At 45.5% G+C, this 27,778-nt stretch overlaps 1 pseudogene; it reads right to left on the bottom strand.

The window, feature by feature from the left end:
- Nucleotides 1-6,702: 6,702 nt before the first annotated feature.
- Nucleotides 6,703-26,506, bottom strand: LOC148509115 (phospholipase A2 inhibitor NAI-like; annotated as a pseudogene).
- Nucleotides 26,507-27,778: the final 1,272 nt, after the last annotated feature.

The following is a 27,778-nucleotide window of genomic DNA, read 5'->3' as shown; positions in this document are numbered from 1 at the left end:
GGTGTTTCCAGGCCCCCTTCTGACTCACTCTCTGCACAGTGTGTTATTCCAGTCCCTTTGTGCCTCAGCAAGCATAAGAAGATCTTACCCATCCTTCTGTTCCAGGCTGCTGCTCCTCAGGTGACTGCCACTGCCGCGGCTCCTCTCTCTCCTTCTGTAGCGCCCGGTGATGTCATGACGTTACGCGGGCCAGATAAACTTTATTGCACATCGGGACAATAAACAGGCACAGTCAGCAGGGCCGGGACCTTCTTTACGGCGGGCTCGTTACACATCGACCGTCCGTGAGGCAGTAGCAGCGGCTCGGGCAGGTAGGTGTAGGTCGAGGGGGGGGCCTTACAGTAGAAGCCCCTTTCACTTGCTTTGCAGTACCAACGGCGGCGGGCGGGTGGGTGGTAGGAGCAGGCCAGGCCCCCTTTTTCTGTCTGAGTGACTGGGCCCGGGACAGTAGTTCCGACTGTCCCCCCCTGAAGGCGGCCCTGGCGGCATCCATTCAGTGCCATGAGGCTCCCCCCAGCCTGACGTTATTTGGAGGCATGCCATGTGAGCACGCCCCTCAGATAAAGTCATGTAAGGAGGCATGGCCTATGTTAATTAGACCATGCCCCCTATTTCGGTCGCGCGCAAGAAAGTTTTATATTAACCCTTTTAAATGGAGGACATTGAACGTAAACATACTTTGCAATATAAATTTGACTTATATTGCTTGGACTTCTAATTAATCACTGTAAAATTATTTTACCTAATTACAGTGGAAGCATTGTGACTTCCTGACACCCTTTAATAAATTCATGCCTTATTTGCTACATATGCCATATGGTATTATTTAATTTGACACTTAAGGGCGATAATTAGAATTACTGTAGCTATCCAACAGATAGGATTATTTTGTACCTGTAACATCTATAATAACAGTGTGTATAAAACACTTAACCCAAACCTCACACTGTATTTATTTTTTCAGATTTTCGATTTTCGATTACATGCAAAGTTTGTATGTTCCCCTATAATTGTGTCAGTACTGTATTTGACCTCCAGTTGTTTTCACATAAACATTATTCTTCTGGGGGCACTGTATAAGGGGCACTACTGGGGGTACTGCATAAGGGGCACTACTGGGGGAATGCATAAGGGGCACTACAGGGGGGACTGTATAAGGGGCACTACTGGGGGCACTGTATAAGGGGCACTACTGGGGGCACTGTATAAGGCACTACTGGGGGGACTGCATAAGGGGCACTACTGGGGGCACTGTATAAGGGGCACTACTGGGGGAACTGTATAAGGGGCACTACTGGGGGACTGCATAAGGGACACTAGTGGGAGCACTGTATAAGGGGGCACTACTGTGGGAACTGTATCTTTAGCAAGCTGACTAGAAAGCTGCAGTATTGGTCTAGTCCCCTGAAAGAGATGATCTGCATTCATACATGAATGGCAAGACAGCTGAATTAGGGCCTGATTCAGCAAGGATCGCAACTTCTAAAGCGAACGCAGGCAGACGATTATTGTGTACTGCACATGCGAATACATTGCGATCGCAGACATCAATCAGACCCATCACAGAGTAATTTACAGGAAGTGACCTTTTGGGGGTGGTGACGGTAAGTGGTTGGCAAATCGCAGGTGTGTCAGTGCGTTTGAATGCAGTTACAGGGGCCTGCATAAATTAGCCACTGCGATTGCATACACAGCTTGATATCTCAATGCGTACCGGAAGGATAACAATTTCTGAGTAAGGTCTGACCTGGTGTAATTGTGCATGAGGCACCGATGTTACTTGATGTTACCAATGTTTTTGCTGAATTGCAAGGTATTACGGATGTGAGACAGGGGAAGTGGGCATCTTTATATTGGCCTGCGATGGCATTGCGATTGCAATCATTAGCATATTTTTACAGCAGAACTGCGTGAGCGATTGCTACTGCGATCACATTAGCGATCCGTGCTGAGGGCCTGATTCAGACCTGCACGCGAGCGCTGAGTGCTCGCAAGCGGGTCGGTGTTGCCCAAGTGCTCATGCGCACGACGGAGGCGGCTCCGTCGTGCGCATGCGCGAGACCCGAATAACGATGGCCAAGCCATCGTTATGGGTCTCGCACCAAAGGGGGCGTGCTGTCGATGGTGATTGACAGCATGCCCCCTTTGGTGGGCGTGCCGGGGGCATGGCTGCCCAGACAGAGGCGTTCCCATGGGAACGCCTACCGTCTGGGGCCGGCCCCACTGACATCACAAGTGATGTCAGTGGGAGTGCTTTTGGCTCTGATAGAGCCAAAAGCCCTCCAGGGCTTGCGGTCAACGAGACCCTACCGCAGGGTCTCGCCGCAAGCCCGATGGTCCATCATTTTGTTCACTCGCTATAGCTGTGGGTGGTCACCCACAGCTATGCGAGCGGCCTGGAGGCCGCTCCAAAAAGGAGAAGGGACGGCCCTGATTCAGAGCGACCGCTCTGTCAGGGCGTCCGGCTCTGAATCAGGGCCTGAGTCAGGCCCTTAGTTCACAGTTGCTTGTATGTAACACATATAGGAATGAATTTGCAAGACATATTGTTGCATAAAATGTGTATCCTCCAATATGTTACAATATGGTATACAGTGTTGCCACTTGAAGGTTTGCTATTTGACCATGCTAAAACTTTTGCAGGGCATTCGAGTGTTTGAAAAATGACAGGAGCTGATTGGTTGGAGCACCATTTAAGATTAGTAAAGAGTGATAACTAAGACATCACTCTTTTGTTAAATGAGGCCCTTAGTCTGGAACCCATAATAGCCATACAAGTTCCATCCACCACTATGCCACATGTGGTTTCCAGTATGCAATTTATGTAATAATGGCCTCGCAAGTCTCATCCTATTTCTGTTGGGTCCCCCAAACATTTTGTTCCTCATTGATCCTCTGCTTCTTATCTCCTTTCCTCCCATTCTCCACAATTACACAAAACTCAAGACACAAGAACCACAGAAAAATTAAATATGCTACAACATTACAATGCACCACTCATGCACAAATAAGACACTGAAGATTATAAAAAAAAAGACAAGCATCCAGTGGTGGATCTTACCTAGGGCCCCCCCCAGTAAAATCTGCTACTTAAGTGAGCCAGTGCTTCACTGTGACTGGAGGTGGCTTCCCAATGGAAGCACCACCTGCCAGTCAAGCTGAAGACAGGCAGCCAGGGGGAGGAGTCCCAGTCCTGGCTGCGATCCGTACAGAGCCGCTTCCAGTGGAAGCCGCTACTCTGCCCCAACCAATGCAGCCCTGAGAAGCTGATGTTAAGCGTAGACATGTGCTGCACCACCGCCGTTCATGCGCATACACCAGTCCCAATGCCTGTCAGATTCATTGAGCAGGCCCCGGGACCCAAGCCAGCAGCAATGGCATCCCCCCTCAGGTAAGAGGGCAGGAGCTGCTGCTGCAAGCATCTATACATTTTAAATAAGCAAATTATAAACAAGGCTATACACAAATTGAAAAAGACAGTGCGCTCGGAAATCTCAGAAAACTCACCAATCCAAATATCAAATTAATACTGTACTCTCCTACTTCCTTCAACTTTGTCCAGGGCAAGCCTGTTCTCATATAGGGCTGATGATAGCCCAATTATTGCCATTTCAGTGTTTTACAAAGACGCAATGATCAAAAACTTTTTTTTAAATATTTATTTATTGAATGCGCTGAAATTATTGAAACAATAGATTACAATTTATAAACAGAAATGAGGAATATCAGGTGACATGGATAATTATAATGTAACATCAGATCAAGGAGATACATTTAAATATGAACTACTGGTGCAGGTTTTAGTAAAGAGATAGAGGACGGGGAAGGAGGAGAACAAGAGGGAAGTTTGAAGAGGTGGGGAATGTCCATGTGGGTAATTGCTGAACAAGAAAAGAACAAGACAAACTACAACTTCAGGTGTTTCTATGAATATATCCACCACACTGGATAAGAAGATGATGATTAAACCACAAGGTCCAAGGGGCCCACACTGTGAGGGAATATGCGGAGGAGTTATGAAGATGTTCACAATGGATTCTGTCTTCTAAACATACTGTTCTCATTTTCAGATTGAAGACATAGTGGTGGGTGATCAGCAGTGCTTAAAGTGGTCCTAGAGAAGGAGTGGAACTCAAAACCCCCCTCAGCCCTTTTGTAAAATAAAAAGGGGCATGGTCTCAAAAGAGAGGGGCTTAGTCACACAATAGTATTCCCAAATCAAATTACACCACACAGTAGCACAATCTAGATTCACCACTGATTCACATTAAACCACATAGTAGTGCCCCTTATTCACACACAGCAGTGCCCATTTTACATAATAATAATAATAATAATAATAATAATAATAATAATAATAATAATAATAATAATAATAATAATAATTTTGTATATATAGTGCTTTTCTCCTAAAGGACTCAAAGTGCTTTACATTTACAGTACAAAATACAAAATAAGCTTCACATGCATTAGTGAAATGCTTGGGTGAAGAGGTGAGTCTTGAGTCTATTTTTGAAGGATTCTAGAGTGGAGGCCTCTCGATCTGTGCGGGGAAGTGAGCTCCAAAAGGTTGGAGCCACAAAACTGAAAGCTCGACCCCCAGACGAATTCCGTGAGATTCTTGGTACTGTTAATAGTCCTTCGTCAACGGATCGCAGTAATCGAGAGGGATGGTACAGAATCAGAAGCTGCTTTAGGTACCCAGGGCCATGGTCATGTAGGGCTTTGTAAGTTAGCAAGCCGATCTGGAAAACAATTCGCCATCTGACAGGCATTTGTGTTCCTACTATATGTACATATAATGGACCTGATTCAGAGCCGCTCGCTAAATGTGATCACTCGCACCCTGCATATGCAAATTCACCTAAGTGACGGCATGGCAGGCGCTCGCTCAGAAAGGCATAAGCATGCTCACTTAAAAATTTATGTTCTGTGCCAGGGAGATTACCTTTCTACAGAATGATTGGAGTTTAGGGAAGCACCACCAGGCATGAAGAAAGGAACCAGTATCAGTGCAATTCCACCAACAAGAGTCCAAATGCACCAAATGGAGCTTGGTGGGGACATAGAACCATTAATACAGTAGATCAAAGGCATTTTCCTTAATGGACATGGGGGGCTAATAGGGAATTTAGACAGTGCCTCAAAAATGTCAGCTCAGTCCTCTGAAACCAGTGGTTCAGTGAAACCGATTACCCTTTGCACTTGGAAGGAGTCCTTCCCATCATAAATGGTATTGAGGATGGAGTTACAGAATGTGGATGTAAGGCCTTTAGAGGAATGGTTTGTTAGTCAATATCACTCAACTGTAGAAATAACGATACAAAATGTGTGCCTCAATGGAAGAAGTGTATGATCTTCAGGTAGTGTTGGAAACACCATCTGATATTTAATGGTAATCCTCCAGGGCTGATTCAGCAGAGGACTGAATAGCAAAGCTGCACACAAGTGGCTTTGCAATTCCTTTCTGCTAAAATGCAAATGCAGCAGGAGGTGTCTGACATCTCCTTGGTGCATCTGCGATCCCAGCACAGCGACTGAGGTCACAGTCTGGGATCTCCATCGCAACCATCATGACCGATAGTCACAAAGGTTGCTCCTTTGAGCCTAATGCAGCCTGCCCAGGTCCTAGAAGCATGCGAGGCCAGGAAGTTTGTGTGCATGTACGCAGACCCTGGCCTCGCCACTCCCGGAAAACGGGGATGACTTCCGGGAATGCAGGTTGCCCCACCCAGCAAACACCTTTGCCTGTCAGTCAGGCAGAGGCATAGTAGTGCCTGCATGCAATCTCGCAGGGCCCACTCGTCGCATGCACCGAGCAGGTCCTGTACGATAATCGTGAATCTGCGTTTGTGTAACTGCATTCTCAGCTGAATCAACCCCTGAGATAAGACCCTGTTATTTGGGAGTTAATTCAGAGGCAAAGTCCAGCTTTGGACCATGCAGAAGGCACACTGTAGATATGGAGAAGCTTGGAAGGAATGTGGGATTTCCCCAAAGCGGTTACTATAATGGGTGGAGAGATAAAGACAGGTTGGGCATTACATCGTACTGTACTATAGTTTGTACATATGTCCACTGATTTCTTCTGTTCAAATCAACAGATTTTTTTGTGTGTGTTTGAGAAGTTTTTATTAAGATCGGAAAAACATTTTTTATTCAATGCAAAGCGATTACAATAGAAATATAGCATACAAAGAAAATGCAATCTTCCTCTGACACAGTGATTCAACAATGCAACATAGATAAACCATACCTGCCGACTTTCTGGCTGCTCCTTCCGGGAGGGAGCAGCCAGATCGGCAGGACGGGGGGGGGGGGCGTGGCCGGGACAAGGGGGAGTGGCCAGGTAGGTGACAGCACTTGTGGTGGGGTCACACGATCGTGTCAGTTTGGCCCCGCCCCCGCTACACAATGACGATAAAATAGGCATTGTGAAGCAGGGGGCGGGGCCAAAATGACGCGAATCGCGTCACCGGCCCCCCAGCTTCGGGGGTTACAGGGGTTATTGTGGGGGGGATAGGAGGGGTGGGCGGCAGCCGGGAGAATTGCCTGCCTTCCCGGGAGGTCGGAAGCGGCACCTGATTTTCGGGAGGGTAGTCAAATATGAGATACATTCATCTGTGCATGATTAAAGACAACCACAAAACATGGCCTGTTGGTGGCACTTCAGGACTGGAGTTGAGAACCACTGTTTTAAATCTATAGCTCTATTCTTCTTCTGTCAGTTGCAGGGGTACATGAAACTGAATTCGATATTTTCAGGCTACCAATTGTCACTATGCTCCCATTTGTAGATAAGGAACAAATGCTTTCTGTGGCACATCCCCAAATTGCTAAACTTCTTCTGTCAGGCGCTGCAAAGAATAAACATTAGTAATATCAGTGAATTATTATTATTATTATTATTATTATTATTATTATTATTATTATTATTAGATAAACCACTCCAAAAATACATTTTGCAAGTTATGCAGTGGTTATGAGTTACTTCTATAAACTCCAGGAAGCAGAGACTGGGGTGGAAATGTAATAGGATAGGACTTTGCAAAATATCTATTTTCATGGCAATTGCACAATTTTGCAACTAATAAAATTTACTAGTAACAGTAATCCGATCTACAGTACGCAACATCTACATTATTTAAAAAAAAATATTCAACAAGTTATTTTTGGTGTAGGGTCTGGTTACATATTTAATCTAGGTCTTATTAAGTGAAGGTCAGCATTAGATAACTTATTTGTTGTTGTGTTTGAAATTTATCCCAGGACACAGTACATTAAGATTACTATACCTGGGTTAGTAGTCACCTCAGAATCTGTCATTTTAGCAAAGAGATTTGTCAATCTATTGTGGATATCACAAATTAATATGTTATTTAAATAATATTTCCCATGTGCTGTTTTTCTTTTCATTCATCATTTTGAAAGAGGAATAAGTGGATGACACAAGGTAACTATTAGGGTCAATTAAGTTAGATGCGAGTTTGCAAAATTAAACTCACATCATGAAACTTGCATAAACCACTTGAATGTGCACACCTCAGAAACGCAAGATTCAATTATAAATGCCTATGCGTGGGACTCACTCCGCAGGACACATCTCAGGGGGAACACTGCACGGGATGCACTGTGCGGGTCTCACTGCACAGGACACAATGCATGGGAGTCACTGCGCGAGAGTCACTGCGATATTGCACACATTTTCTACAACAAAATTGGCCTGGGAGAATTGAATGAAAAAGTGGGGAAATCATCCTGGACTTGCAAAAAGTGGCAGCTGAGATAGTAAGACCATGTAGACAGAACTGGATTAAGGCTTTGGGGAGCCAGGGACACTTAAGACTAGTGCAGCCGCGCATGCAGGGAGTGTTTATGAGTACTCAGAAACCCCCCCCCCGACGATCCCAATTTTTTTTTTTCAGAGAAAGAGACAGCGCTCCGTCTCTGACCTCTGCGGCTCCCTGCACTGTGAACACTGGCCTCTGAAGCGACCGGAGGCTAAAGAAGCCTCCGATTGCTTCAGAGGCCAGCGTCACCCGCGCGATGAGAGGAGCAGACAGATCCAGCCAAAGCAGCGGCAAAGCGTAAGCCAGCCAGAGTGGGAGCCAGCGTGGTGGTGAGTAAGTACTGGGCGTGGGGGGTCACTGCATAATGGACACTACTTTAGGGGGCCAGGCATAATGGACACTACTTTAGGGGGAAATGCATAAGGGGCACTACTTTAGGGGGAAATGCATAATGGACACTACTTTTAGGGGGCCATGCATAATGGGCACTACTTTAGGGGGAAATGCATAATGGACACTACTTTTAGGGGGCCATGCATAATGGGCACTAATTTTAGGGGGCCATGCATAATGGACACTACTTTAGGGGGAAATACATAATGGGCACTACTTTTAGGGGACCATGCATAATGGGCACTACTTTAGGGGGAAATGCATAATGTACACTACTTTTAGGGGGCCATGCATAATGGGCACTACTTTTAGGGGGCCATGCATAATGGGCACTACTTTAGGGGGAAATGCATAAAGGGCACTACTTTGGGGGGAAATGCATAACGGGCAATACTTTTAGGGGGAAATACATAAAGGGCACTACTTTTAGGGGGAAATACATAATGGGCACTACTTGAGGGGGAAATGCATAATGGACACTACTTTTAGGGGTAAATGCATAATGGGAACTACTTTTAGGGGGCCATGCATAACGGGCACTACTTTAGGGGGCCCTGCATAAGGTGCACTGCATAACTGGCACTGCATATGGGGCAAAACTACTTAGGGGTACTTCATAAGGGGCACTACTTTAAGGGGACCTGCATGGGGTCAAAACTACAGGGGGCACTGCATATGGGGCAATACTACTTAGGGGCCCTTCATATATGGCCATGCATAAGGGGCATTACTTTAGGGGGACCTGTATATGGGACAAAACTACTGGGGGCACTGCATTAGGGGAACTGCATAAGAATCACAATACAGATACACATAACTAGAAATATATATACATGTATGTAGAGTATATATGTGTGTGTGTGTATATGGAGAGAGATTTGGAAACCCCCTTAAAAATCCTGCATTTGCCACTGTAGGAGACCCTAAATAGTACCATTTGGGACACAAGAGTCATGTTCTTATGTGCACGTCTTCTTGAAAAGGTGACATGGCAACACATCACACCTCCATTTTGAGTCAAGATGGGCGCGTGCACATCGCTTCTCCTGCTCCTGTGCTCCAGGGCAGCCCATGCCTAGCATGCATACTAGGGATGAGCGGGTTCGGTTCCCTGAGAACCGAACCCACCCAAACTTCGGGGATCTGGGGCGATCCGAGCCCAAGCTCGGATCTCCCTGTCTGCCCCGGATCCCTCTCCCGAGGCAAAACCTCGAGATCTGCTGTCGGATCTCGAGGTTTTGCCTCGAGTGGCCATTTTAAAAAAAATGCCTTTGCCTTTAATGGGCAAAGTGCTGATTGGCTGACAGAGCCGTCTGCCACGGCTCTCAGCCAATCAGCATTATGGTGCTCATTTGCATGTAGCACGGACTTGTGAGATCCGTGCTACACGCATCTGTGTGATTGACAGTGACACAGAGCACAGATAGGTCAGTGAGACCCATCTGTGCTGCTGTGTATTTCAATGACACAGATGCACGCACGGACCAGGAGATCCGTGCTACTTGCATCTGTGTCATTGAAACAGAGCACTGACGGGTCCGTGAGACCCGTCTGTGCTGCTGTGGTAAAAAAAAAAAAAAAACCTGTGTAAAAAAAGAAAAAAATGGCGTGCCCCCCCCCAAAAAAAGAGCAACCAGCCCCGGGCATTAGTGACCCAGTGCTGGGTGTGCTTAAATACAGGGGACAAACGACGTAGGGATCCCCCGTATTCTACGGTTCCCACCATTGACTACAATGGAGGGAGCCGTTCATGGGCTGAGAAACGGGAGATGACCTCTCTCAGCCAATGAACGCTTAGCAGCGGGGTTTCCATGGTGATACCCCGCCGCTAAGCTCTCATTCGGGAAGTACCGTTCTATAGAACGGTACTAAGTTCGTGGATCGCGTTTTCGTTTTTTTTTTTTGCCAAGTCCGGGGATGCCTACTTTGGAACGAAGAGGACAGAACCTCGCATAGGAGATGGTGAGTATGTTTTTTTTCACAGGTCCCCTATGGATACTTGACCGGAAAAGTGGACCGATGCTACAGGTTACATAGGTGAGTATGTGTACATGTGTGTGTGTGTGTGTATGTATGTTTAATAAACTTATACTGTCACGGTGTGTGTGTCCTGTGTTTTTTTAAACATTTTTTTTACAGGTGAACTACTGGTGCTAGTGGGCCCTTAATGCCCTGCATGCTGGTACTTGTGTTTCTCCAAGTACCAGCATGCGGGGCAGGCTAGCTGGGACTTGCAGTTCTACTTGTAAAGACAATGTTTGATATTCTTTATTTACACCACACCACACAATCAACCCGCCACCCACCGCCACCAGGGGAGGTGGGGATAGCCCCGGGCTATCAGCCTGGGCCTGGGGTGCCCTGGAGAGGGTGACCCCTTTATTGGGGGGGTCCCCAGCTCTCCAGGGATCCCCGGCCTGGGCTGACTAGCGGTCAGGGCTGATGCTGCGGCTGGGGGGCCCGGTGAAAGGGCTCCCCTGGCTGTGGCATCAGCCCCCCGCTAGAAAAAGTCCAGTGCTGGTTCTGGAACATACAGGGAAACCCTACTAATTTTTTTCCCCTGTATTTCCAGAACCAGGACCGGATCAGAGCCCAGAGCTGGTTGCGCAGAATACAGGGGACCCCTACGTCGTTTGTCCCCTGTATTTAAGCACACCCAGCACTGGGTTACTAATGCCCGGGGCTGGTTGCTCTTTTTTGGGGGGTGCACGCCATTTTTTTCTTTTTTTACACAGGTTTTTTTTTTTTTTTTTACCACAGCAGCACAGACGGGTCTCACGGACCTGTCATTGCTCTGTGCCAATCACACAGATGCATGTAGCACAGATCTCCCGGGTTCATGCTACATGCAAATTGGCACCATAACGCTGATTGGCTTCCTGTCTGCCACTGCAGTGCCACTCCTAGATGGGCCACGTGTTTGTGCCGCCCACTTGTGTCGCTTAGCATAGTCATCCAGCTACCTCGGTGCAACCTTTTGGCCTAAAAACAATATTGTGAGGTGTGAGGTGTTCAGAATAGAGTGGAAATGAGTGGAAATTAATGTTATTGGGGTTATTAATAGTGTAGGAACAAAAAAAGGCACATTTTATGTGATTTTAGCGTTTTTTTTTATTTTTTAAGAAAAAATCCAGATCCAAAACACAAAACCCAGAACCCAAAACACGGAAGGGTGGTTTTGGCAAAACCAATCCAGATCCAAAACACGAAGAAATATCCAGATCCAAAACCAAAACACAAAACACGAAAAGTGGCCGGTGCACACCCCTAGTGCATACATACATACAGTCACACACATTCATATGTACTGTCACACACATACATACATACATACAGTCATACACATACAGTATAGTCATACACTTACAGGGCTGCCATGAGAAATTGTGGGGCCCCGTGTTTCTGTCCAGCTCCAGGCAGTCCCCACACCTACCTTTTTATTGTTGCTGCTCCACATGCAACGCAGTTCCTCTCTTTCAGGGGAGCGGTGTGACGGATGGGAATGTGGGCGGGCAGGCAGTGTGATTGCAGGGCCAAAGCAGGTTTTGCAAATGGGGGGAGGGGTTTCCTATATATATATGCAAGTACAGTAATACCGTCTCCCCACCAAAAATTACAAAATCCTGCTCTTGTTCCCTTACTGGGTATATGAATATCAATACAGTATTGGAGAAACAGCGACACTCACAGGTACAGTACTGTCATGTAAGACTTCAAATGACAAACACAACGTTACAGTCCAGACTTTTATTAAGAACATTCTTGCTAAAACTCCAGATGGACTGAACTGATTGTCATTTAAATTCTTGCGTGAAAGTACCCATGAGCAGTGGCGGGCTGGGCCGGGGGGCAGGGTGCCATGTGCCCCCCGGGCCGCAGCGTCATGCAGGCCGCGGGCCACGGGCAGTCTGTGTCACTGTGACACAGCTGCATCGCGTGTGTAGCGCTGACCGGACGGAGTTCGGTCAGCGCTACACAGCACAAACACACAGCCGCTGGCTCCGGCAGCTGTGTGTTTGTTGTAAGCAGCAGCCAATGAGAGTCAGACAGACTCTCATCGGCTGCTGCTCCCACTGCCAGAGCCGGACATGATCACAGTCTACAATCTCAATCCTCGTCCATGAGTGCCGCACCTTATGAAATATATTTACCTTTAACTGTGGGGGCACCTGGCAAAGTTTCAACCATCGTTTGAGTGCTGGTCCTGTGATGTGATATATATATATATATATATATATATATATATATATATATATATATAGGAAAATGTAGTATATGGCGCTAGGTCCTTCGATCAAATCACTGTTAATGTTCATCAACTAACGCACTCCCCAAATATTAAGGGTGGCAGCTCCTTTTCCCATATACTGTTGTTTAGACAGTGTACAGTTCCTATAAAACAAAAAAGTGGAGAGAGAGCGCCTCCTAGTGCAATATTATTAGATTTATGTAACCTTCACCAGATATGGTCACCCTCTGTGTGAGTGTGGTTGTTCATGCAGGTTTAAAAGTGGTGTATTCCACTTTATAAGGTACACCCCCACTCACACAGAGGGTCTTAAGTTTGATTGGACCAAGACTCTCTCTGTGAGGAGTTTTTATGTACTCCCCAAGTTTACATGGGCTTCCTCCAGGTACTCTGGCTTCCTCCCTTTGTTTAAAACAGCTGATTAACAACAAGTTAATGTTGGCACTATATAAATGGTAATAACCATTTATGTGACACTGAGGTAATGGTTTTTACAATGACCATAAATTTTGGAAGCTTCGTAAAAGCACATATTTTCGTTTCCAGCACACTGTATGATGTAATCAGGGTAACAAGAGTCAGAAATAGAAGTGCATGCTGGGCCGGTCAGTCCATGTGGCTCAAAGTTATCAGCAGGTACTGTAAATAATGAAAATAATAGCTATTATTTATACAATGTAAGTTGATTTGAGTGCTTAAAAAATGTAATTAAGTCATCTTTAACCACAAAGCATTACTCCCAGTCCCTCCTGGCTGCCGAATAAGCCTGTCTCATGGATAGCACCAGAGTTATGTCAGCCAGTCCCTCTAAACCAGTTCAATGATCTGCCAGACAGAAGAGGGGCACTTTAACCCCTGAAGCCTCAACTGAGGCATCAGCGTTATAAATTTAAACCTTGAAATCGAGAAAGCCCATCAGCGATGCAATTGTCTACTACTGGGACATGTTTAACCCAAATAAAACCTCTAAATGTTTAAGGACAAAGTGACACAAACTACCGGAAGCCAATAACGAAGAGTTTTTGCTTGGTGATATCCTGAACCACTCCAAGGTTATCATACTAGAACACAACATTCTGATTACAAAGCCGAGCACCTAAAGTTCACCCACAAGTCCCACAACCACTATTTGCAATAGTTTAACAGAGTGCCAGCCCTGAAGGGCTAGTTACACCATTCCACATGTAAATCTGCACTGAAACCCACAGAGCACAAGGCATCTGTAAACAGCTACAAGCAATGGCTGGCCGTTGATAGACCTGACTAAATCCTAAACTAGAGGTTCCCAAACGCAGTCCTCAAGGCTTCCCAACAGTTCAGGTTTTAGAGATATCCGTGGTTGAGCACAGGTTGTTAAATCAAAGTGACTAGGCACTAATTAAGTCACCTTTACTCAACTGGTTATCTCTAAAACCTGAACTGTAGGGGTGCCTTGAGGATCGAGTTTGGGAACCTCTGTCCTAACCTATTAAAATCTCTCATGAATAAAAACCACATAGTTAGATCATCTTTGATTTCCCTAGATGGCCTAAGCTTGTGATGCGGTGCAGCAAGTGTAACCGTGGCTCTTTCCAGCTTCCTACAAAAAACTATCCCTTACGGTATCACCCTACACAAAAAATGCATTAAGCCTAAAATATATTGCACTTCTTGAAGCTCAATCATTGGATTTTGGCCATCAGTAACTGACAACATCCCATTACTGTGTTTAGTTCAATGGTAAAACAGATAGAGAACATGTCCCTCTATCTTATGAGCAATGGGCATGCCAAAAACCCTAAACAAAGCTTGTACCAAAACCAGCATACTTGAAGCCATGTCTCCCTCAAACCTTCAATGTTGAGTCAGATTTAACCAAACCTCTACTTCTGTTAACCTTAAAGAAATAACAGTATGGCCTATTTGCTTCTTACTATAAAAAGTTTTGTAAGAACACCAAATTGTCCCCTTCAATTTAACATGCATGCATGGATAAAGTGCATATATTTCAACACATTTAAGTTTTGGGTAGGTCTAAGCTTTAAATAATAACATGCTGTGAATACAATATGTAATTTAACCAGCTGCCATAGCATCTGTAAGCCTCCTCACAATGCACCCTAATGCTTTTGCCCTTGCCCAACTCTTCCTGCATTTTTCTGTGATTTTAAACATGTTGACATTGCGGCCTTTGGCTATCCTCTTTTTGACACTCCTCTTCCAATCCCTAGTAATTGCCAATTTGGCGCATTGCACTAGGTCAGCACTTGCAATTGCCTGCCTACCCTGCGGTGAAACTCCTCTTCCCAGCGTGCCCTTACATGGTCTTTTGAAATGGCTCTCCGATAGCTTAATAATCTTGCATGACCTACTAAATGAGCCAGACAAAGTGCTGCTGTTGCTAGAAAAGGAGCTAGAGCAATATATATATATTCATCATTGATGCCACACCTGAAGGTCCTGCCATGTTATCCACTGTTTCCATGGCCATGCTGTCCTTAAGCTTGCCAGAAGTAGGCACTGGAACCATCACTGAGTTAGACAAGTCTGTCTCGATCACTGCAACAGAAGAAAAAACAGCAGGAGTAACAATTGGCATAACAGTAGATAATTGGGATGGACCCCCAGGGGCCAATAAAGTAGACATAAGACCTTGGGATAGGGATGGGATATAGGAGCATTAAAAGACCAAGCAGCCTATGACCTGGTAAGTACTTCTGGATGCCAAGTTGAGGGATTCAACTTCCAAGACTTGGGGGCCAATAAGGAAATAATTAGGTTAGGTGACATAACTCCATACCCAGAAACATGTGAGTTCTGAGACAAAAATGGGCAGAATGGAAAAAAGGAATAAAATGGGGAGGGGGCACCCATCCTACTAAGGCCAGGGTGCTGATTGGTCCCTGACTAAATTGATACTCTGGGGGAAGCCGAAGAAAGGAGAGGGGAAGAAGGAGGAGGAACTGTGGTTAGAATGTTAACCACCACAAAGAGGTAGGCTACCTCCTCACTTGGCAAATCTCAAATATATACCCAAAGTCTAGAGAAGGGTCAGTAAAGGGATCCAGGGAGACGGCTTGAGCCGGTGCTTTGCCTAGTGAATAGGCTCAACCACTGGTGGTGATAACAAGGCAGCAGAGTAGAGAGGTCTGAGATGTGAAGGGCTGAACAGTGCAGGGTTATAAAAACCTGCCTGAAAAAACAGGCAGAGCTAAAGCCTGTGAAAGGGTGGAATAAGTATGGGCAGGAACAATGTGAAAAAACTGCATGTGACCTTATCTACAACCACAGGTTGACTAATGTGAGGCGAGGTGGCTGGAGTCATTGAAACATGGGGACCCAAAAATGGCTTCAGGGTTTGTGGCCAAATTGGCAGCCATGGCGGCATAATTGCTGCCAGTCTGCTGTTTTTGCAGTCCCACCCAGAGCTCACCAGGAATCGGTGCCACAGTGTACAACCAGCTATTTCCGGAAGATAAGAGGCAGCTACAGGCACGGGAGAGGGACCTCCGGCTGGAGGTCTTGTGAGGAACAGCTATGAAAGCTGCCGGGGGGGCCTCTTAGGACACCACCATGGTAACTGCAGGGTGGCAGTAGCAGATAGCTGAAGTTGAGGAGGAGGTGAGTGGATATAGTGCCAGACCATTGCCGGCAGGGAGAGAGAGTGGGCAAAATCACACAGGTGGCTCGGGAGGGCAGGATGCTGCTGGCAGGATATAATGGGTTGACAGAGGGGTGGGGAAAATTAAAGGAAATAAGTAAAGGAATAGGGAATGGAAATACATATGAGCAACCTTACATTTTACAAGTGTAATCATGGACATGATAGGGCACTTAGTTCCCCCCCCAAACATATACAGAAAATGTCTGTTTTCCATAGTGCGAGGTAATATTGCCTGGAGATCACAGTTGCCAGTATCATAATGGGGGTTCCCCTACCCCCCTTCCCCCCATATATGGAAAACATAAATTTTTTCATAGCACAGCGTAATATTGTTTGAAAATACAAAATATCATTTGATGGAGGAAACATTACTCTTTCTTAAATAGGTGCTCCTGAATTCATGGATGCCATGTTATGGAGAAACATTCTCCTATCCCTGGCTTCCATAATTTTTCTGTAGTGCTGAGGGTTTTGCCTGGTGATAACTAAAGATGTGCGGTTCAGTTTTCCTGTAATAAGAACACACCCAAACTTAAGTGTTCCGAGTCGAATCGAGTCCCAGCTCGAAAGACCCGGCTTGGGTCTTCTCAAAATTCAGTGATCGGATTTAAAAAACAAATCTCAGTTTTGTATTACATGTAATCAGTTCTAAGGGTCTCATTCAGACCCGGTCGCTAGATGCAAGCTGTCGCTCTGATTGAGGGCGGCTGCTTGCATCTTGAAGTGCGGCCTCCTGGTCGCTAGCTAAGCTGTGGGTTACCACCCACAGCTTAGCGACCAACCAGGGTGATGGTCGCAATGGTCAGGACCATCGCGACCATCGGGGCTTGCAACCCTAAGGTTGGGTCTCGGCACTCGCAAGCCCCAGGGAGCTTCCTGCTCTGATCGAGCAGGAAGCTCCCAACTGACATCATTGCTGATGTCAGTGGGGCCGCCCCCAAATGGCAAGCGTTCCGTCGGGAACACCTCTGTTTGGCCGGCCATCCCCCCGGCCCGCCTTCCAAACGGGGCGAGCTGTCAATCAACATCGACAGCTCGCCCCCTTTGGTGCGAGACCCGGAGCGACAGAGCGGCCGTCGCCAGCCGGGTCTCGCGCATGCGCACGTCGGAGCCAGCTCCGACGTGCGCATGCCCAGTTGGCAAACATCGACCCAGTTGCGAGTGCTCAGCGCTTGCGACCGGGTCTGAATGAGGCCCTATATTACATGATAATAGCCGTCTTTATCTATTTTTTATTGATTTTTATCGATTTTAAAGAAATCCAAAATAGAACCAAAACTGAATCCGAACCAAAACACGATGTTGAGCTAGAACCAAAATGAAAACACGGTGGTCCACGCACATCTCTAGTGATAATGTTGATCACCAGGCAATAATCTCTATGTGGGTATAAAGTTTAAAAGATTAAACTCCCATCTTTCAAACAAGGTTAGCTCCATTACTCTAGGTGTCAGGGATGGGGATTTAGAGGGATTTAAAATTCTTCCCCACATCTCTGGAAATAATTTAAAGTAAAGAAAAGCAACAAGAGTGCACCAATGTCACTACTCCAGGACCAGCCTCACTGATCCTTTGGATTCCCCACCAGTGATTAGTGTTGGTGAGCAAAGGTAAGTGACTGGGTGGCACGTTGAAATTTTAAAGGTATATGCGTTTGACGAGCCCCAATGTCCTCTGCAGCAAAGGGGTTAACTTTTAGTGATCTAATTACCCTATATTGGTAATATAACCCACAATTGTATAGTAGTTGTTTATGGGAATAAGGTAATAAGCTTTAAAAGTCCCATGAAACTGTAAAAGGTCAAGACAACAGGTTGCATAGCTATTGGTGTCTTCTAATATTATTTTTCTTTACAGTAACTACATCCCCTTTCAGACAAGTCTGTAATATAACAAAAGTATTAAACTGAAACACTTACATGCAGGTTTTGTTGGAAGACAGTTATCAGTATAACAACAGATAGTGTTCCTCTTGATCTTTCTATAAGGAACACTGATACTCCCCACTGTGTTACATTGTTTCTTTGGTACACAAGATAAGTGATATACTTCATAGACTAAGATCCCAGCTGTAGAAGAAGCACATCATTACTAAGGTAAGGTAATTATATATAATATTCATGAAATATATTTTAAAACTGATGTCTTCCCTACTCAGTATTCAGGTGTTCTAATTCTGCCGTCAACTTACAAATCACAAGTCCACCTCCCATCCCTATAATTGCCTTATGGTGTGATCTCTTCCCTCCATTATTTTACTTGTATCTTCTATTAATCTCTTTACCATTATCTAAGACTCATTTTTCTACAAATTACAAATATTACTGTGTTCACATAATAATAAATAACCCATAGCCAAGCATCACCTACAGTACATTCACCTACCATGTCCTGGTAATGTTTTCTATTGCATATTCTGTGTGTGCTCTATTTGTGTTCCCCAGTGCCATCAGTCTTATATTCTATTATTATGGACCTTTAACACAATATGCAATTATATCTGTAAATAATTACTCCTAAGAATATCCCTTCCCATGTTGACCAAACCACCTACTGACAGTGCTTTGTCCAGACCTGCAGCCTGCGATGACCACACCAAGTGGATAAAGCATTGACAGAAAGCTGTGCTATGCTATGTGTAATCTCCAATAAACATATATGATAGCTAGGATTAAATTGTTTATTGTGACTGATTTCCTATACTGTGCATGAGACTACATTAAAACCATTGCTTAGTTGTTTTTTACCATATCGGGTAGTATTTACAGTATATACTGGATGGAGATGCTTATTAGGAGAGACTACACCGTAGTCTATAAGTATCCTTAGATGGAGGCTGGTGACAAAGGGTACACCTGTAATGGGCCCCGAGGTTCATAGGGGCCCCGAGTCTAGATAGGTCCAAAACCAAAATACTTAGAGGGGCACATTCGTTAACTGCCTAAATGTAAAAAATTAGAGACTACACCAGCCAGCGCAATAACATGTAAAACAAACAATATCTGGGCATATGGTGATAGTGTAGGGACTGGTTGATTCACCCACCACCACCTTCAACCCAACGGGAGCCCTTCTCATTTCTACCTCCTTGGATGTAATACATTGTTTATATCGTATCACCAGCTAACCGGACCCGTGACCTAGGGGACTACTACATTGCAAAAGCCTTGCCAGCGTCGCTAAAGGGACCATACAATTATCTTCACAGGTCACAGTACATATACTGTACTTTATATGGTGGATACATTTTTCAACATAAACACCAGGAGACTGTAGCAGTCACGGAATTATGCTCATGGGCTAATACTTCAAACCTGATTGTACTGATTGGGATTGTTGGACTACTAGTGTGTACAGGGTGTTTCCTATTTGACTGACATTGCGATATTATGATTGCTAAAAGATATAGGGGTCTATGTACTAAGCAGTGTTATGAGACAGAATAAAAAGTGAGAAGTCTGTGATAAGGTGCCAGCCAATCAGCTCCCAACTGTCATCTCACAGGCTGTGTTTGAAAAATGACAGTTGGGAGCTGATTGGCTGGCACCTTATCACTGACATCACTTTTCACTCTGTCCCCAACACTGCTTAGTAACCAGACCCTAAATATTTATTCTGTATACACATACAATTTTTTAATTTGAGAGTGCTGTATCTACTTTTTCTTCTTGGTATCTGTGTAATTGACGACTGACCTTCCCCTTTATTATATACAGCGGCTCATTTGACAATTGGATACTAATACCCCATGGCAGCGCCCTATAGTAATTCTTTGTGTATTAAACTGTGATTGAGCTTTCATTTATACACCGGTATAGCTGACCCATTATTTAACACAAATTGTGTATCCAACCAATTTCAACATACATGAAAAAGTTGTTGTACGGCTAACGCCACAAGCATCATCTGCGCAGGGGCACTCCATGGTTGTGTCAGGACAGGAGGAATATTTGGAACGGATGCACTGGTGACATGTGAGAGAAAGACCTGCAATTGGGAAGCAAAAACAAAAGAGAGTGAGACAAGAATACTGGGTAACATATTTCTCCATTGCAGACTCTGGGATAACATTTTTTAATGGAACTGTTGGCAACATAATAAATATACATGGAAAGTACTACCTAAATGTACCTTGCTCTCTCAGCAACACTAGCATGATATCATAACTTAGGGCTGGTGCCAAGCTCAATAAGTAAAGCTTCAGCCCATCACACCCTTATCCTTAGTTTGTGTTTGATACAGTGTCATAACAGATTCCATAACTGCACACATAACCTTCATTGCTTCCCTATCTAATTACATCCACAGTTACAGTCTACACATAACCTCACATATTTTCTCTTTCTTCAATTTCACATCCTTCTGACCAGGGGCGCCGAGAGGGGGGGAGAGGGTACCAGTTGCCCAGGCTTGCTGGAGGGGCCCGGCGGGGAACGGTTCTGGCACCGCTCCCCCTCCCTCTTATGTCACAGCAGCTCAGCACACGCTGACGTGTGCTGGGCTGCACTGGAATACTGCTCGCGACTGATAAAGGAGCAGCCAGAGCAGTCTCCTATGCCTATGGGGGGTTGCGATCACTCTGATCATGCCCCCCATTGGCTGTGCGCCGGGCAAAAATGATTTTTTCCCCCACTTTTTCTAAGGGGGCGTGACCATGCCTCCCATGATTAGGCCATGCCCCCTGTCACCAGGGCCTGGCGCGGCTGTCGGTGGGCCTGCTTCTAACCCTAGGCCAACTTTCCTGTGTGACTGGTTCATGCCACTCACCAACAACCTCTGCGATCTGGCTGGACCAATTTACAATGTAGTCCCTATCCTTGTGTATCAACACCTTTTCCCCTACAGATTGTAAGCTTGCAAGCAGGGCCCTCTTACCTTTATGTCTGTCTGTTGCTACCCAGTTTGGTTCTATTAATGTTATTTCGATTTGTAAAGCACAACGGAATATGCTGCGCTATATATGAAACTAAATAAATAAATAACTTGGGTATTTGGCACACATGGCTATAAGAAACACATGCCCCCCCCAAAATGTGTCCGATGGCATGTACAGAAATTAAGTGGGCATGGCCACATGCCAAAAGGGATGTGGCCACTGAAAAATGGGGGTGTGTCAACATGACACGCCACAGTTTATCATTGAGAACATTCCTTATGCATTCCATATGTACCTTCATGCCCCCAGTAGTAGTGCCCCTTATGCAATGCCTCCAGTAGTAGTGTCCCTTATGCAATACCCCTTATGCAATGCCCCCAGTAGTAGTACCCCTTATGCAATACCCCAGTAGTAGTGCCCTTTATGCAGTGCACCCAGAAGTAGCGCCCCTTGTGCAGTACTCCTAGTAGTGCCCTTATACAGTGCCCCTGGTAGTTCCCCCAGTAGTGCCCATCTAAACAGAGCCCCCAGTTTTGCCCCTTATGCAGTGCCCCTTATACAGTGAGACCAGTAGTGTCCTTTATATGCAGTGATCCCAGTAGTGCCCCTTATAAAGTGCCCCCATCAGTAGTGCACCTTAAACATAAAACACACAGACCACAAAATTACACTTACTCGAATCCCTGATCCTGCACCCGCTGCAGTTCTCCTCCCGTCTCGCTCGGCACTATGGGAGAGATGTCATGATGTCTCTACCATCACCCACTGCATGAGCCTGAAAGCGGAGCTCATAAGTGAGCTCTAACCCAGCACTGGCCATGGGAGCAGCAGCCAATAAGAGTCTGTGTGATGCTTACTGGCTGCTTAAACAAAGACACCACCACTGGGTAGTACACTCACTGTCAGTGAATGTACTACCCAGCGGTGGTGTGTTTGTTTTAGTGTATTGTGCCAGTGTCGGATGCTGTGGTGGGGGGCACCCACCTTGCCAACAGTGCGCAGGGCACATGCCCTACTCAAAACCACCCTAGATATGCCACTGCTAATATATAGCATTACATTGTTTACGGTGTATTGTAGTAATGCGCACCTATCTACAAATACACCCAAAACCCCTGACCATGTGCATTTGAAACAAAAGTAATAGATGTTTAAAGTGTAAACATACATTTTTCATTTAAAGTGTAATCTATTTGGATGTATTACTGTAGTACACCAGGGGGTAAATTTACTAAGCATCGAGTTTGCTCGAGATTGCAATCTCGGGTGAGTTTAGGCATTTTTTTAAACTAGCAAATTTACCAATGATAAACTCAAGTGAGATGTCTCTTTTCACTGCAAAAATCGGGTGAGATTGCAAACTTGAATAAACTCACCATCGGCCAAACTCAGAAGTACTTTTCATGAAAAAGATACAATTTGGGTATTTACTAATAAATAAGATTACAATCTCTGGTGTATTTGCAGCAAACTTGCAGCTAATTAGAAGTTTCAAATAGACCACCCCCTGAGCTGCGAGTTTGCCAGAAACATACACAGTCTGGGGACCCTATAACTGAGTATCCCCGACCAAAGCATTATCACCCCTAGCCAATCAGCCCAAGTCGGGGATCCCAATAAATGGGTACAATCTCTCCCGAGCACCCCAGCCTTAATGTGAAGCCCGGGGCTCTTCCCTGCACTCCTGGAGCGATGTGTGTCGGAGTACTGTAAAAGATGTGTCAAAAAATAGAAACTATTGTTGTGGAACTACAGGTGCCAGCATGCCTACCCTTTGGCACTTGTGGAACTAAAAGTGCCAGCAGGTGGGCGGCACCCGTACCCCAGCCGTAAAGAAAAATAGTTAAAAACCATAACACACACCGTAGAAAGTACAACTGTATTACATACACCTACCACTGAGTGTGGTTGGTGTATTATACCGATCCCGATTATAGACATGCTTTTGGATGAGGAGTCCCTAGTTGTGGTAAAACATCAATTCTATATTCCATTCATTTAATGTAATCACTGTATGTTGTGCCTCCCTCTAGATTCTTTCACTGGATGCCAAATTTCATGGCATATCCATGATTCTTTTGTGATACTGCAATCAGATCTACAGCAGATAATAATAATAATAATGAGGCAAGGATAAAACATATGGTTATTGGGTACTTTTTAAACTTCAGTTACTTATTAGTGACTCAAATTTCAAATTTGCATCACTAATCATATTATTTAACATTGCAGGAGATTTTGGATATCATTGCCCCCCATAGATCCTGACTCCTGTATTGTGACCCAATGCAAATGCTGAGTTTGTGCTGTTCCTGGACTAGGAAACTCATTTTTTTTTTATTTCTGAAGATCGGGACACCTACTGGACAAGAGGACTGACCTGCACCAGGAAGTAGGTAAGTTTGTGGTGTGAGTAAGGGTGAGTGTGTGAGTGAGTGAGTGAGTTAATGAGTTCATGTGTAATTAAAGACTACAACCTTTGGTGTGTGTGTGTGTACTGTCATTATGTTTAATGTGTGTACTGTCATTTGTAATTATATTTGTGGTTATCCAACTGCAAGCAAGTGTAGCAGGTTAGCTCTGATGTATAGTGTTAATGTAAAGTACAATATTACTTTGTCTATTCTTTATACCCATCAATCTCGCATCCACCACCCAGAGGTGCGGGGGATAGCCCGGGGCTTCAGAACCAGGCCAAAGGTAAACTTGCGAGGGGGGGACGCAGTGTTCTCCCCAGAATTTTTTTCCAGCCGGGAGGCAACCAAAAGTAGCTGGATGGGGGCCTTCACAATTATGTGTGGTCCGGGAAAAGGTGTAGCTCCCTTACAAATCCAGCCCGACAGGTCTCAGGCTGCTCCCCCACTGGCTCTCAGTCAAAAGTGCCCATTATGCACTGCCCCCTTTATTTGTGCCCTTTATACAATGCCCCCTGTAGTTTTCCCCTTTATGCATTGCCCCCTGTAGTTTAGCTTTGCCTTTATGCAGTGCCCCCTGGCTGAAGTAGTGCCCCCAGACTGGTCCCTTATGTAGTGCCCCCTGACTGCCCCCTTACGCAGTGCCCCCAGGCTTAAATATTGTCCCTTATACAGTGTCCCCAGGCTGGCCCCTTATGCAGTGCCCCCAGGTTTAAAGTGTCCCTTATGCAGTGCCCCCAGGCTGCTCCCTTATGCAGTGCCCCCAGACTTAAATAGTGCCCCTTAGGCAGTGCCCCCAGACTGGTCCTGGCCCCAGCCCCAGCCCAGCACTTACCTTTACTTGCTGGTCCGCTCGCCACTCGCGCTCCCACTCCCGTTGCCTCGCGCTGACTGGATCTAACTAGATACAGCAGGCACACGGGGCAGGCTCCTCACGTAGCGGGTGATGTCATGACGTCACCCGCGCAGTGCATCACTGTGAACGCTTGCCTCTGAAGCGATCGGAGGCTTCTTTAGCCTCCGGTCACTTCAAAGGTCAGCATTCCACAGCGGAGGTCAGCGGGGGTTGGCGGGGGAAAGTGCCGGGCGGTAGGCTGTTTCTGCCGGGCGATGTACCCGCAGAAAACAGCCTGGGGAGAACACTGGGGGACGCCTTGATTGAACCCCCCCAATCACCACTTCAAGAGGACTAATTGCTGGGGTTAATGCATTTGCTAGGGGGACTCCATCAGATGTGTCCCCAGACTGTGGCATTACCTCCCTGCTAGAGCCCAGTGTTGGTTCCTAAAATATTGGGGGCCCCTACACATTTTTCCCCATATTTTTAGCACCAGGAATGGTTAAAGGAGCCTAGTGCTGGTTATGCTTTTTTATGTGTGGGTGGGCACATTATTATTTTTTTTTTAATGTTTAACTATTTAATGCCTAGGGAGGCCATTCCCGGGATCAAGATCGGTGGGATCCAGGGATTTTGGCCTAAAAATGGTTGTGATTGAATCCCGGGATTGGAAGCCTACAAACCTGATCCCGGCAATGGCCATAAATATATATTTTTTTTAAATGCCTGGTAGCACTGAGCACATCCGGCAGAGTGCTCAGATGCTGCCCAGCTCCCCCTTCCCCCGGCTGGCATTGCGCAGCGTGATGTGAGGGCAGAGGTCATGCTGCATGGCATATGCCGTCTGGGCCCTCCGCCCACCCCCCACTCTACAGTACATACCTGCCACCACCGAATGCCTCGCTGCCACCTCCGAAAGTGTTGCCGCTTGCTGCTGGAAGCCCCACAGGTAAGTCACTGGCTGGCTCTTGGTCGGGAGCCTTTTTTTTTTTTCTTTTTTTAAACCAGGCCAATCATGAATCCTGGGATTGAAAAAAGGCCCCGGGATTTGCCTCCTTATTAATGCCTGTTCTATAGTCAGAAGGATTCACAGATTACACTGATCTGTGCTGGGCTTCTGCTAAACATGATGCTAACAGACAGGTCTATTGTGCTCAATACATATACTACTGAACACACACTCTTGCACACATGATTGCATACACCATCGGAAAACAAGATTCAGTCAAACACGATTCTTAGTAAATTTTTTAGTTTGTTTTAAACAAACTCACTTGTGTAACTAAGATGCCCAGCAAGTTGAATACTTGTACAGACACGATTATTAGTACATTTTCCCATAAGACCCTCTTACTAATAATCAGTCACATGATACAAGGGAGTAGCTAACCTCTTTCAAAGCAATAATGTTACTTGGTGGAAGACCACCCATGTGCCACTGCCCCAGTTAAACATGTTAGGCAGCCAGGGGTATTGCTACGTTTGTTGTTACTGCAGCTTTCTCTGCAATATAATTATTCTTTATTGTTTCAGAGTATATAACATGTAAATAGTGAAGCAATATACACAATAACTGCAGATAATTTCAATCATTTTGGCGACAAAAAAATAAGGAACATGATTTAAGTGGTGAGCACCTTTTACAGCATCATTTGACGATGGCTCATGTATCCCAGCAAAGTACCTTATTTACTTTATATGTCTACGGTATAGTAAAATACTGACTGCTTTTCTCACAAACATACAATTTGATTACACTGAGTATCATAATTGGTACAGCTGAAGAGATGCAGACATGTGTATAGTGTGAGTCAGGAGATCACAGGAAAGATTTGTCACACAAGACAGAACCATACTGGCAATCTCTCACTTTAAAACTATTTCAGGACATTTGTTTAATATGAACCTAATGTCTAGAGTAAACCAAGAGATGAAACAGGTGATTCTTCCATGGTATAGATAGCAACATAACTCACCAGTCGCTGTGAGAGCTGAGAGGACACACAGTAATCCTAGGAGTGATCCCATCATGATCTGAGAGTGAAGAATAATAAAGGCATCAGTCTACTGCAGGGTAACCAGCCAGGTCCTGTTATTATATAGGCCTGGGGAAGGTGCGGCTGCAATAACTGACAATACACCAAATTCTGTGTTAGCTATATTTAATTTTCAGGTTTTCCCCAACTTATTCTGTAGAAATGAAACTTAGAACTGTAGATTGGTACTTTTACGTTTAACCCAGCTAGGAGCTCCTGTGCAGAAATCTGAGCCTGGAATTCTGTGTGACGCCATGTAGTTTTCATGCTTATGTAACTTATGTTTAATACAGTAGGTATTTGTATCTATGTGATTTATTGTGAAATGAACTTAAAACTACTGTAATAATGCTACTAGCACTTGATTACATACTAAAGACTGATGAGCTATTTATAAGGGTTGGGTATGAAATACCAGCAGTCGGGATGCCAGCTGTCAAAATACCGACAGCAGCATCCCGATGTTCAGTATCCCGACAGGGGTACGTAAGTATGCTAACCCTCCCCCCTTTTGCCTCTAGCCCATACCATCCCTTCTTGCACCCTAACTCCCCCTCCCCCCGCACCCTAACCCTCTTCATTAGTGCCTAAACCTAACCATTCCCCCTTAGTCCCTAACCCACCCCCAGTGGTGCCTAAACCACACACCCCCTGTCCGTAGCCAAACCCTAATTTCCCCCCAAAGCCTAAGTCCCCCATGGTGCCTAAACCTAACGCAAAGTGGCTAACAGCTAACCCGGCCCGCTATACTTATGTTCGGGATACTGGCTGTCGGATTCTTGCATCGGTATCTAAATTTGCGTTGGGATGTAGGCACCTACTGTATGTTTAATCCCAGGTCGGGATTCCAGCACTGGGATTTCAACTGCCAGCATACTGTCCATTGGAATCATAATACATCCCATTTATACCTGTGTTTACTGATTATCTGAACTTTGAGCTGATTTTTAATTGGCCAGGGGGGAGATGTATTAACGGCGATATCACAGATGCGGTAAATCCCCCCTGACTTCGTGTACATACCGCGGTATGTACCAAGGATTTCGCAAAGGACGGCTCTCTCGATAAGAGCTGTCCTTTGCGATGCTGCCAGGCAGAGGGACATCCGGTTTGAACACCCAGAAGTCCTTCTGCACATGCGCAGAAGGACGCGGGCCGCAGGGGCTCATGGGAGGGATCCGATTGGATCCCTCCCAGCCCCGAGCGTCGCAGTAAGGTGAAGGTGGCGTTACCTAGCGACGTGAAGCAGCAGAATGCAGCGCATTCTGCTGCTTAATACATACGGGGAATGCGGTAAAACAACCGAAAACTGCATTTTCGGGGGTTTTACCGCATTTTTGCAATTAATACATCTCCCCCTATTTGTTTTATAAATATAGGACTGACTATAAGCTCTTCATTTCCCTCTGCAGAAACTATTAACCTGAAAGAAAGAGAAATGCATTAGTGTAACATTATACGGTCCTGCAATATTGGATACTGTCACTGAGGTGCTGCACTATCAGCCACGGGTAGACTAATTGTTTTGGTATATTCCCA

The sequence above is a fragment of the Taudactylus pleione genome, unplaced genomic scaffold (genome assembly GCF_031769625.1).
Source record: "Taudactylus pleione unplaced genomic scaffold, aTauple2 ptg000332l, whole genome shotgun sequence".
Classification (NCBI taxonomy): Eukaryota; Metazoa; Chordata; class Amphibia; order Anura; family Myobatrachidae; genus Taudactylus; species Taudactylus pleione.
The sequence above is the reverse complement of the archived record's forward strand: the minus strand, read 5'-3'. Positions and strand labels throughout refer to the sequence as shown.